The sequence below is a fragment of the Lampris incognitus genome, chromosome 7 (assembly GCF_029633865.1).
Source record: "Lampris incognitus isolate fLamInc1 chromosome 7, fLamInc1.hap2, whole genome shotgun sequence".
NCBI classification, from domain to species: Eukaryota; Metazoa; Chordata; class Actinopteri; order Lampriformes; family Lampridae; genus Lampris; species Lampris incognitus.
The window spans coordinates 68,816,816-68,830,739 of NC_079217.1; positions in this window are offsets into that span (position 1 = coordinate 68,816,816).

Genomic DNA, 13,924 nt, shown 5'->3' on the forward strand with positions numbered 1-13,924 from the left:
GCTGCTGCACCAGCGGAGCAGAACCGGGACACTGCTTCCTTACTGTCTGTGCTGTTGTTGTTGCTACACATCATGTGTGTGTGTGTATGTAGGAGAGTTTGCTGAGCTACTGCGTAACGCACACACACGTTTTATATACTAGCAAGCATATCACACACACACACACACACACACACACACACACACACACACACACACGTGTTTACTGTGATGAAACGGCACCATTGACATATTTACATAGACTGTCTGCCATGTTCGTCTGGCTGCCACACCAGCCCTAGAAACTTAACACAACCCAGTCTCTCTCTCGCACAACCCAGTCTCTCTCACACAAACAACCCAGTCTCTCTCTCACACAAACAACCCAGTCTCTCTCTCGCACAACCCAGTCTCTCTCACACAAACAACCCAGTCTCTCTCTCACACAAACAACCCAGTCTCTCTCTCACACACACGACCCAGTCTCTCTCTCACACACACGACCCAGTCTCTCTCTCACACACACAACCCAGTCTCTCTCACACACGACCCAGTCTCTCTCTCACACACACGACCCAGTCTCTCTCTCACACACACGACCCAGTCTCTCTCTCACACACACGACCCAGTCTCTCTCTCACACACGACCCAGTCTCTCTCTCACACACACGACCCAGTCTCTCTCTCACACACACGACCCAGTCTCTCTCTCACACACACGACCCAGTCTCTCTCTCACACACACGACCCAGTCTCTCTCTCGCACACACAACCCAGTCTCTCTCTCACTCACACACGACCCAGTCTCTCTCTCACACACACGACCCAGTCTCTCTCACACACACACAACCCAGTCTCTCTCTCACACACACAACCCAGTCTCTCTCACACACACACAACCCAGTCTCTCTCTCACACACACGACCCAGTCTCTCTCACACACACGACCCAGTCTCTCTCTCACACACACAACCCAGTCTCTCTCTCACACAACCCAGTCTCTCACACACACGACCCAGTCTCTCTCACACACACAACCCAGTCTCTCTCTCACACAACCCAGTCTCTCACACACACGACCCAGTCTCTCTCACTCACACACAACCCAGTCTCTCACACACACGACCCAGTCTCTCTCTCACACACAACCCAGTCTCTCTCACACACACAACCCAGTCTCTCTCACACACGACCCAGTCTCTCACACACACGACCCAGTCTCTCTCTCACACGACCCAGTCTCTCTCTCTCACACAACCCAGTCTCTCTCACACACGACCCAGTCTCTCTCTCACACAACCCAGTCTCTCTCACTCACACACAACCCAGTCTCTCTCTCACACAACCCAGTCTCTCACACACACGACCCAGTCTCTCTCACTCACACGACCCAGTCTCTCTCTCACACAACCCAGTCTCTCTCTCACTCACACACAACCCAGTCTCTCACACACACAACCCAGTCTCTCTCTCACACAACCCAGTCTCTCACACACACGACCCAGTCTCTCTCTCTCACACAACCCAGTCTCTCTCTCACACAACCCAGTCTCTCTCTCACTCACACACAACCCAGTCTCTCACACACACGACCCAGTCTCTCTCTCTCTCACACACAACCCAGTCTCTCTCTCTCACACACACAACCCAGTCTCTCTCTCACACAACCCAGTCTCTCTCACACACGACCCAGTCTCTCTCTCACACACGATCCAGTCTCTCTCACACACACAACCCAGTCTCTCTCTCACACAACCCAGTCTCTCTCACACACGACCCAGTCTCTCTCACTCACACACAACCCAGTCTCTCACACACACGACCCAGTCTCTCTCTCACTCACACACAACCCAATCTCTCTCACACACAACCCAGTCTCTCTCTCTCACACACAACCCAGTCTCTCTCTCTCTCACACACAACCCAGTCTCTCTCTCACACAACCCAGTCTCTCTCACACACGACCCAGTCTCTCTCACTCACACACAACCCAGTCTCTCACACACACGACCCAATCTCTCTCACACACGACCCAGTCTCTCTCACTCACACACAACCCAGTCTCTCTCACTCACACACAACCCAGTCTCTCACACACACGACCCAGTCTCTCTCTCACACACAACCCAGTCTCTCTCTCACACAACCCAGTCTCTCTCACACACGACCCAGTCTCTCTCACACACACAACCCAGTCTCTCACACACACGACCCAATCTCTCTCACACACAACCCAGTCTCTCTCACACACACACAACCCAGTCTCTCACACACACGACCCAATCTCTCTCACACACAACCCAGTCTCTCTCACACACACACAACCCAGTCTCTCAAACACACAACCCAGTCTCTCTCACACACGACCCAGTCTCTCTCTCACACACACAACCCAGTCTCTCAAACACACAACCCAGTCTCTCTCACACACACAACCCAGTCTCTCTCACACACACGACCCAGTCTCTCTCTCACACACACAACCCAGTCTCTCAAACACACAACCCAGTCTCTCTCACACACACGACCCAGTCTCTCTCACACACACGACCCAGTCTCTCTCACACACACGACCCAGTCTCTCTCTCACACACGATCCAGTCTCTCTCTCACACACGATCCAGTCTCTCACACACAACCCAGTCTCTCTCACACAACCCAGTCTCTCACACACAACCCAGTCTCTCACACACAACCCAGTCTCTCACACACAACCCAGTCTCTCACACACACGACCCAGTCTCTCACACACACGACCCAGTCTCTCTCACACACAACCCAGTCTCTCTCACACACAACCCAGTCTCTCTCACACACAACCCAGTCTCTCTCACACACGACCCAGTCTCTCTCACACACGACCCAGTCTCTCACACACACGACCCAGTCTCTCTCACACACAACCCAGTCTCTCTCACACACACAACCCAGTCTCTCTCACACACACAACCCAGTCTCTCTCACACACAACCCAGTCTCTCTCACACACACAACCCAGTCTCTCTCACACACGACCCAGTCTCTCACACACACAACCCAGTCTCTCTCACACACACAGCCCAGTCTCTCTCACACACACAACCCAGTCTCTCTCACACACAACCCAGTCTCTCACACACACAACCCAGTCTCTCTCACACACAACCCAGTCTCTCTCACACACACAACCCAGTCTCTCTCACACACACGACCCAGTCTCTCACACACACAACCCAGTCTCTCTCACACACACGACCCAGTCTCTCACACACACAACCCAGTCTCTCTCACACACACGACCCAGTCTCTCACACACACGACCCAGTCTCTCACACACACAACCCAGTCTCTCACACAAACGACCCAGTCTCTCTCTCACACGACCCAGTCTCTCACACACACGACCCAGTCTCTCTCTCTCACACAACCCAGTCTCTCTCTCTCACACAACCCAGTCTCTCTCTCTCACACAACCCAGTCTCTCTCTCTCACACAACCCAGTCTCTCTCTCACACGACCCAGTCTCTCTCTCACACACACGACCCAGTCTCTCTCTCACACACACGACCCAGTCTCTCTCTCACACACACAACCCAGTCTCTCTCTCACACACACAACCCAGTCTCTCTCACACACACAACCCAGTCTCTCACACACACACACGACCCAGTCTCTCTCACACACAACCCAGTCTCTCTCACACACAACCCAGTCTCTCTCACACACACGACCCAGTCTCTCTCACACACACAACCCAGTCTCTCACACACACAACCCAGTCTCTCTCACACACACAACCCAGTCTCTCAAACACACAACCCAGTCTCTCTCACACACACGACCCAGTCTCTCTCACACACACGACCCAGTCTCTCTCACACACACGACCCAGTCTCTCTCACACAACCCAGTCTCTCTCACACACAACCCAGTCTCTCTCACACACAACCCAGTCTCTCTCACACAACCCAGTCTCTCTCACACACACAACCCAGTCTCCCTCACACACACAACCCAGTCTCTCTCACAAACACAACCCAGTCTCTCTCACACACACAACCCAGTCTCTCTCACACACACAACCCAGTCTCTCTCACACACACAACCCAGTCTCTCTCACACACACAACCCAGTCTCTCTCACACACACAACCCAGTCTCTCTCACACACAACCCAGTCTCTCTCACACAACCCAGTCTCTCACACACACACAACCCAGTCTCTCTCACACAACCCAGTCTCTCTCACACAACCCAGTCTCTCTCACACACACAACCCAGTCTCTCTCACACGACCCAGTCTCTCTCACACACACGACCCAGTCTCTCTCACACACACAACCCAGTCTCTCTCACACACACAACCCAGTCTCTCTCACACAACCCAGTCTCTCTCTCTCACACAACCCAGTCTCTCTCACACACACAACCCAGTCTCTCTCTCTCTCACACACACACACATCCCAGTCTCTCTCTCTCTCACACAACCCAGTCTCTCTCACACACACATCCCAGTCTCTCTCTCTCTCACACACACAACCCAGTCTCTCTCTCTCACACAACCCAGTCTCTCTCACACACACAACCCAGTCTCTCTCTCTCTCACACACACACACATCCCAGTCTCTCTCTCTCTCACACAACCCAGTCTCTCTCACACACACATCCCAGTCTCTCTCTCTCTCACACACACACACATCCCAGTCTCTCTCTCTCTCACACACAAACACACAACACAGTCTCTCACACAACATGTTCATGTAGAGCTCATTTGCATGTCCGAAATATTTTGATTGCCAAACTTGTGTAAGGTATATAGTGTGATGTCATATGATGTCATATGGTGTCCTGGGGACAGGCCTGATAATACCGCTTCCTGATCAACACACACACATATATATGTATGTATATATATATATATATATGTGTAGCTCAAAGTTGTTAAATGGCAGAACAAGCTTGGGTGGTGTCAGTGCATCATCACCTGCCTACATGGTTACGACAGTAACATCTTTATTTATACCGGTTGTCTACGTTCTATGTGCAGTGTGTAATTGCAGGGTAGGGGGAGGGGCCAAGCTGCAGTTGGTTAGAGGAGGGTGCATTTAAACAAACATATTGTAGATAGAGAAAATCAATGGCATAAAGACTGAGTATGACTACATGAACACAATGTTACTCACGCCTTTCAGAGCACCCAAGGACACCTTATAGAACACAGTAAAAAACCAGCAGCACTGTATCATACAGCATCACATCAAAACAAAGCAGGGTAGATGATAAAACGTTAACACAGCAGATAAATATAAAATCATCATCTGCACAAAACTCAATGAAGTGTGGATCAGACTGAATATGCCAGTTTGAAAATGTGCATTTTGAGATGGGATGTGAAGGTTGAACGAGAGTCAGTGTTGTGAACGTCTTGTGGGGGAGCGTTCCATAGGTAGGGGTGGGGGGGGCAGAATGACTGAAGGCTCTAGACCCCATGGTAGTCAAGGTGGGGGGCAGAATGACTGAAGGCCCTAGACCCCATGGTAGTCAAGGTGGGGGGCAGAAGGACTGAAGGCCCTAGACCCCATGGTAGTCAAGGTGGAGGGCAGAATGACTGAAGGCTCTAGACCCCATGGTAGTCAAGGTGGGGGGCAGAATGACTGAAGGCCCTAGACCCCATGGTAGTCAAGGTGGAGGGCAGAATGACTGAAGGCCCTGGACCCCATGGTAGTCAAGGTGGGGGGCAGAATGACTGAAGGCGCTAGACCCCATGGTAGTCAAGGTGGGGGGCAGAATGACTGAAGGCCCTAGACCCCATGGTAGTCAAGGTGGGAGCAGAATGACTGAAGGCCCTAGACCCCATGGTAGTCAAGGTGGAGGGCAGAATGACTGAAGGCGCTAGTCCCCATGGTAGTCAAGGTGGGGGGCAGAATGACTGAAGGCTCTAGACCCCATGGTAGTCAAGGTGGAGGGCAGAATGACTGAAGGCGCTAGTCTCCATGGTAGTAAAGGTGGGGGGCAGAATGACTGAAGGCGCTAGTCCCCATGGTAGTCAAGGTGGGGGGCTGAATGACTGAAGGCCCTAGACCCCATGGTAGTCAAGGTGGGGGGCTGAATGACTGAAGGCCCTAGACCCCATGGTAGTCAAGGTGGAGGGCAGAATGACTGAAGGCTCTAGACCCCATGGTAGTCAAGGTGGGGGGCAGAAGGACTGAAGGCCCTAGACCCCATGGTAGTCAAGGTGGAGGGCAGAATGACTGAAGGCTCTAGACCCCATGGTAGTCAAGGTGGGGGGCAGAATGACTGAAGGCCCTAGACCCCATGGTAGTCAAGGTGGAGGGCAGAATGACTGAAGGCTCTAGACCCCATGGTAGTCAAGGTGGGGGCAGAATGACTGAAGGCCCTAGACCCCATGGTAGTCAAAGTGGGGGGCAGAATGACTGAAGGCCCAAGTCCCCATGGTAGTCGAGGTGGGGGGCAGAATGACTGAAGGCCCTGGACCCCATGGTAGTCAAGCTCGGAGGGCAGAATGACTGAAGGCGTTAGTCCCCATGGTAGTCAAGGTGGGGGGCAGAATGACTGAAGGCCCTAGACCCCATGGTAGTCAAGGTGGAGGGCAGACTGAGTGAAGGCTCTAGACCCCATGGTAGTCAAGGTGGAGGGCAGAATGACTGAAGGCACTAGTCTCCATGGTAGTCAAGGTGGGGGGCAGAATGACTGAAGGCGCTAGTCCCCATGGTAGTCAAGGTGGGGGGCAGAATGACTGAAGGCCCTAGACCCCATGGTAGTCAAGGTGGGGGGCAGAATGACTGAAGGCCCAAGTCCCCATGGTAGTCGAGGTGGGGGGCAGAATGACTGAAGGCCCTGGACCCCATGGTAGTCAAGCTCGGAGGGCAGAATGACTGAAGGCTCTAGACCCCATGGTAGTCAAGGTGGAGGGCAGAATGACTGAAGGCACTAGTCTCCATGGTAGTCAAGGTGGGGGGCAGAATGACTGAAGGCGCTAGTCCCCATGGTAGTCAAGGTGGGGGGCAGAATGACTGAAGGCCCTAGACCCCATGGTAGTCAAGGTGGGGGGCAGAATGACTGAAGGCCCTCGACCCCATAGTAGTCAAAGTGGGGGGCAGAATGACTGAATGTGCTAGTCCCCATGGTAGTCAAGGTGGAGGGCAGAATGACTGAAGGCCCTAGACCCCATGGTAGTCAAGGTGGGAGCAGAATGACTGAAGGCCCCAGTCCGCATGGTAGTCAAGGTGGAGGGCAGAATGACTGAAGGCTCTAGTCCCCATGGTAGTCAAGGTGGAGGGCAGAATGACTGAAGGCTCTAGTCCCCATGGTAGTCAAGCAGGCTGATGGTGTAGTGAGTTGGAGAGCAGAAAGGGATCTGAGAGTGCGGGAGGGTGTGTGGCTATGAAGGAGTTCAGAAAGATATGAAGGAGCTGGGTTAGTAAGGGCCTTAAAGGTGAGGAGCAGGATCTTGAAGTCAATACGATATTTAACAGGAAGACAGTGGAGTTGCTGAAGAACATGAGTGATATGATCTATGGAAGGAGTTCTGGTAATGATATGGGCAGCTGAATTCTGGACCAATTGAAGCTTATGAAGACACTTGAGAGGAAGACCATAGAGGACAGAATTACAGTAGTCAATACGGGATGTAACCAGGGTGTGAGTGAGTATGGCGGTGCTTTTAGGTGTAAGTGACGGGTGAAGACGATTAATATTGCATAGGTGAAAGTACGCAGACCGAGTAACATTGTTGATGTGAGCTTCAAAAGATAATGTGTTGTCCAGGATGACACCCAGACTCTAGTAAGCAGTCAGAAAGGGAAGTGGGCGAAAGAGTGGAGGTAGGCCTGGTGGATAGATTAAGCTGGTTATTAACAGTGGTTTTTGCAGGAAACCATGTAAAAACCACTTCTTCCATCTTGTGCTATTAAGTAAGTACAGGAGATAATGCCGCGTAGCAGTTTGGGTTCCTGATATGATTTGGTGAAGTAGTTTCAAGGTAGTTACACAGCTTTTCTTTGCAGCTTGCTGTGTAGCTTGCTACTTTCATCAGAACGGTAGCTTTGTGGAATCTTAGCGGTTTGAAATCATGAGTAGCTCATAGCTTGGCAAGCTGCAGTGTGGAAGTTGCTTGATCAACACTGGTGTTTAGTTACTTGGCTAGAAATAGTTAAGTTTAAGTATGGCTTTGGTGTGGTTAAGGTCAGGGTGCAGAGCTGGGGGGCTGGTTGTTTAACTTAATTGTGCTGAGAGTAAACTGGGATTAAAAGTCTCTGTATTTCTTCTTAATTACAGCCTCCTTTACTGATACATTGGCAATCAATATATTTTGGGAAGTGCAAATGTTGTTCATAAATGTATTGTCTGAGACTGGGCCAGTGCAGCACTGGGAAACAGAAAAAACCCAGAAAAAAAATCAATGCAGTTGTTAGAGAAAAAAAAACTGCTCCCACTAAATAAAAAAGGTGTTAAAGCAGCTCCATGCGCGCTGTTGCTCTGAGGGTGTCCCATGCAGCGCAGCCACGTGTTGCTATGAGGGTGTCCCATGCAGCACAGCCACGTGTTGCCATGAGGGTGTCCCATGCAACACAGCCACGTGTTGCTCTGAAGGTGTCCCATGCAGAGCAGCCAAGTGTTGCTCTGAGGGTGTCCCATGCAGCGCAGCCACGTGTTGCCATGAGGGTGTCCCATGCAGCGCAGCCACGTGTTGCTCAGAGTGTCCCATGCAGCACAGCCACGTGTTGCTCTGAGGGTGTCCCATGCAGCGCAGCCACGTGTTGCTCAGAGTGTCCCATGCAGCACAGCCACGTGTTGCCATGAGGGTGTCCCATGCAGCGCAGCCACGTGTTGCTCAGAGTGTCCCATGCAGCACAGCCACGTGTTGCTCTGAGGGTGTCCAATGCAGAGCAGCCACGTGTTGCTCAGAGTGTCCCATGCAGCACAGCCACGTGTTGCTCTGAGGGTGTCCCATGCAGCACAGCCACGTGTTGCTCTGAGGGTGTCCCATGCAGCGCAGCCACGTGTTGCTCAGAGTGTCCCATGCAGCACAGCCACGTGTTGCTCTGAGGGTGTCCCATGCAGCACAGCCACGTGTTGCTCTGAGGGTGTCCAATGCAGAGCAGCCACGTGTTGCTCAGAGTGTCCCATGCAGCACAGCCACGTGTTGCTCAGAGTGTCCCATGCAGCGCAGCCACGTGTTGCTCAGAGTGTCCCATGCAGCACAGCCACGTGTTGCTCTGAGGGTGTCCCATGCAGCACAGCCACGTGTTGCTCAGAGTGTCCCATGCAGCACAGCCACGTGTTGCTCTGAAGGTGTCCCATGCAGCACAGCCACGTGTTGCTCTGAGGGTGTCCAATGCAGTGCAGCCACGTGTTGCTCTGAAGGTGTCCCATGCAGCGCAGCCACGTGTTGCTGTGTTTGGAGTCAAGGACAATGTTAAGGTAGACAGAAGGAAAACTTTTAAGGCCCAAATATCACATTTAAACCTATTATCAGACAGCAGCCTACAAGCTCCTCTTAACATACCTATATACATACCTATTTACCATTTTTATTTATATTTATATCTATATCTATCTCTACTACTACTACTACTACTGTCGGCTGCTCCCGTTTGGGGGCGCCACAGCGTTTTGTTCCGTTCCGTTTCCATCTCTTCCTGTCTTCTGCATCTTCCTCTGTCACACCAGCCACCTGCATGTCTTCCCTCACCACATCCATAAACCTCCTCTTTGGCCTTCCTCTTCTCTTCTTCCCTGGCAGCTCCATATTCAGCATCCTTCTCCCAACATACCCAGCATCTCTCCTCCACACATGTCCAAGCCATCTCAATCTTGTCTCTCTTGCTTTGTCTCCAAACCGTCCAACCTGAGCGGTCCCTCTAATATAATCGCTCCTAATCCTGTCCTTCTTCATCACTCCCAATGAAAGTCTTATCATCTTCATCTTTGCCACCTCCAGCTCCGCCTCCTGTCTTTTCGTCAGTGCCACTGTCTCCAAACCATATAACATAGCTGGTCTCACAACCATCTTGTAAACTTCCCTTTAACTCTTGTTGGTACCCTTCTGTCACGAATCACTCCTGACAGTCTTCTCCACCCACTCCATCCTGCAAATAAAACATATTTTATTTATATTTATATACCATATTTATATACCATTTACACACCTATATAGATATCTCTAGCTCCATCATGTGAAGTTCATCAGTAGTGCTGCGTTTACATGCAGACAGAAGGCAGAAAACCCGACGTCCAATAACTTTCAGTGAAATACTGATGGAAAGCTCTGCCTTCACCAGCGCTGATTATCAAACACTACAGCTCCCAGCAGAACTTCTTGTCAAAAAAATCAATTTTCTCAACTTCTGCTGTGATGCTCTGTCAGTTGCAGAAACTGGATTTGTTTTTGTTTGTTTTTTTATGTCATAAAAATCCATACAGAGCCACCTGTGCTTTTGGTACAACTGCACGCAGCTCTTTATATAAAATATTCAGGTTATCATTACAGGCGAGGGATTTGTTTTTATATTAATGATATTACATTAAGAAGAACTGATAGTTTATAAATAATCTAACCCTATTTATTAAACTCACAGGGGGGAAATTACGTTGTTTAAGAAACAGAGCTTTCCCTTTTTTGTTTGTACATTATGAAATGTTCTTCAGCATTGACCAATCACCAACTCACCATAGCAACATCTTTCTGTACACCATCACTTTACAGTCAACGTGTGAATGCAGCAGAAGGCTGCATAAGTGGCCACCATGTCTAAAGAGTTGCTTTAGCTTGGGGGGAGGAGAGGGGGACTTGGCTACTCACCCTTAATCTTTTCATACATTTGTTTTACATCTCACAATACAATAGGAACAGTTTCTGAGAGACACCATTTTCTTTCACAGCAGAATTCAGTGTGTTGGATACAAATATCGAGACACTGGGATTCTCCATTTGGCTCAAGCCAGCTTACAACTGGGATAATGATGACCAGGAACCCATGAGGCCTTGAGATCCGAAATGAAACCCAAGATACACGTTGCCCTCCCTTTAAATATTGCTGGGATATTTTTGTTCCCTTTAAAAGCCCATCAGCAGAAGCTTGCTACAGCAAGGTCGAGCAAGACTTTGCTGGCCATGTCAAGGCGTGGATTTTTTCATTTTTCCTTACACTCACAATTTTACCTACCTACAGTGGTTTGCTCAGATCATTTTACATTTCCAGGACTGATGCCACTTTTTCAAATTGTGATTTAAAGTAAACGTAATAGCACAATTCTCGTTGTCTGCTATTGCTCAGTACCTTAAGGATAGGTTTGGTTGCTATTCCTTGCAACAAGACTTGATTTTTTTATTTCCAGACTTCAAGGATAAAGACACTCACTTTTGTGCAGAGAATGCAGAACCCGAGAATGGAATGAACAACCCAGATTGAGAATGGAATGATGAGGGTTTTTTGTAATTGAATTTAAACACCTAAATGTCATCTTGGGGTTTCCACTGACATCTTTTGTCATTGAGATGTGGCTGGCTTGCCAAGCAACACTTCTTGTAATTGTTCTGTGCAAGCACATTCTGCTAAACGTCATACCTTTACATATATACATATTTTTCTTTTTTTTTTTGCTAAGTGTTTACACCAATTCTTAATTTGTACACATACTTTTCACATCAATGTCCTTCAGAATGATATGAACTAATTTATTTTATCAAAATTAGCAAATTTCATTCTTAATACTTGGGAAACACTGCCAAGCAAATTGTACTGGGTAGGGCCAGGTGATTATGATAAGGCAGTAGGCAAATAAAATGAAGCTTAGAGTCAGAGCAGTGGACGAATAATATACAGGGTGGGGAAATATTTCTATTTTACTTAATAAAAGCAATTTTGATTTGTTAGCATTTTTAATGAGAAGTATGCCTGACTTGGATATAGCATGAAGTCATAATGAAAGCAGCAGACAGTGTGTTTTTTATCCAACCTGAAGCAATCTCTGGTATAGCTAAATAACTGGGATACTGTGACTGTTGACCAAGTCTCTGATTAAATGCAAGTCAGCCTGAAACATGCTACATGGCTTTCGATCAAATCTTTATATAATGCATGAACATTAACCATGCATTATTAATAATCTTGCTGACATAATTAGATATAAGGACTGAACCCGGGTAACACGTCCTCGGTGGAGGAGGTACAGTCTGAAGACTCGGAGGAAACACCACGCATATCCCTGGCAGAGGTCTCTGAGCTAGTTAAGAAGCTCATTGGTGGCAAGCTGCCGGGTGTGGATGAGATCCGCCCTGAGATGCTGAAGGCTCTGGACATTGCCGGGCTGTCTTGGCTGACACGTCTCTTCAGTGTCGCGTGGAGGTCGAGGACAGTACCTGTGGAGTGGCAGACTAGGGTGGTGGTTGCCATATTTAAAAAAGGTGACCGGAGGGTGTGCTCCAATTATCGGGGCATCCCGTTGCTCAGCCTCCCTGGGAAAGTCTACTCTAGGGTTCTGGAAAGGAGGCTCTGACCGATTGTCAAACCTCGGATCCAGGAGGAACAATGTGAATTCCGTCCTGGCCGTGGAACAACGGACCAACTCTACCCTTGCGGAAGTGCTGAGGGAGGCATGGGAGTTTGACCAGCCAGTCTACAAGTGTTTTGTGGACTTGGAGAAGGCTTACGACCATGTACCCCGGGACATTCTGTGGGGGATACTGCAGGAGTATGGGGTACCGGGGCAGTTGCTACAAGCCATCCGGTCCTTGTATAACCAAAGTGAGAGATGTGTCCACATTCTCGGCACAAAGTCGAACACGTTTTCAGTGGGTGTTGGACTCCGCCATGGTTGTCCCTTGTCTCTGATTCTGTTTGTGATATTCATGGACAGGATCTCAAGGCGCAGCCAATATGAGGAGTGTGTCCATTTTGGGAACCTCAAAATTGCATCTCTGCTCTTCGTAGATGATGTGGTTTTGTTGCCTTCATCAGAACGTGACCTCCAGCGCTCACTGGGGCGGTTTGCAGCTGAGTGTGAAATGGCCGGGATGAGAGTCAGCATCTCCAAGTCTGAGGCCATGGTTCTCTACCTGAAGATGGTGGATTGCTCCCTCTGGGTTGGGGATGAGTTATTGCCTCAAGTGAAGGAGTTCAAGTATCTCGGGGTCTTGTTCACGAGTGAGGGTAGGATGGAGCAGGAGATTGACAGGTGGATTGGTGCAGCATCAGCAGTAATGTGGATGTTGTACTGGATTGTTGTGGTGATGAGGGAGCTGAGACAGAAGGCAAAGCTCTCAATTTACCAGTCAATCTTCGTTCCAACCCTCACCTATGGTCATGAGCTTTGGGTAGTGACCAAAAGGGTGAGATCGCAGATACAAGCAGCTGAAATGAGTTTCCTCCGTAGGGTGTATGGGCTCAGCCTTAGAGATAGGGTGAGGAGCTCGGAAATCCAGAGGGAGCTCGGAGTAGACCCACTGCTCATCATGTTGAAAGGAGCCGGCTGAGGTGGTTCAGGCATCTGATTAGGATGCCCCCTGGGCACCTTCCTTTGGAGGTTTTATAGGCACATCCAACTGGGAGGAGGCCCTGGGATAGACCCAGAACTCGCTGGAGGAACTATATGTCCAATCTGGCCTGGGAATGTCTTGGGATCCCCCAGGAGGAGCTGGAGGGCATTGCTGGGGAGAGGGATACCTGGAGTGCCTTACTTAGCTTGCTGCCACCGCGGCCTGACCCTGGAGAAGTGGCTGATGATGAGATAAGATGAGGTGAGATGAAAATAAGGATTGTTTTTGGGATGAAGATCACTTCAAATTGTTGGCAGTGTTATTTGAGCTCAGATGACTTGTGATTGGTCAGCTACTATACAATCAGTCATGTAGTCATACAAGGCTGAGATGTAGAATTCAACTCCAATTGACCTCTTCAAGCTGATCAGGCACAAAGTGATAGGGACATACTGCTGTCTGCTTA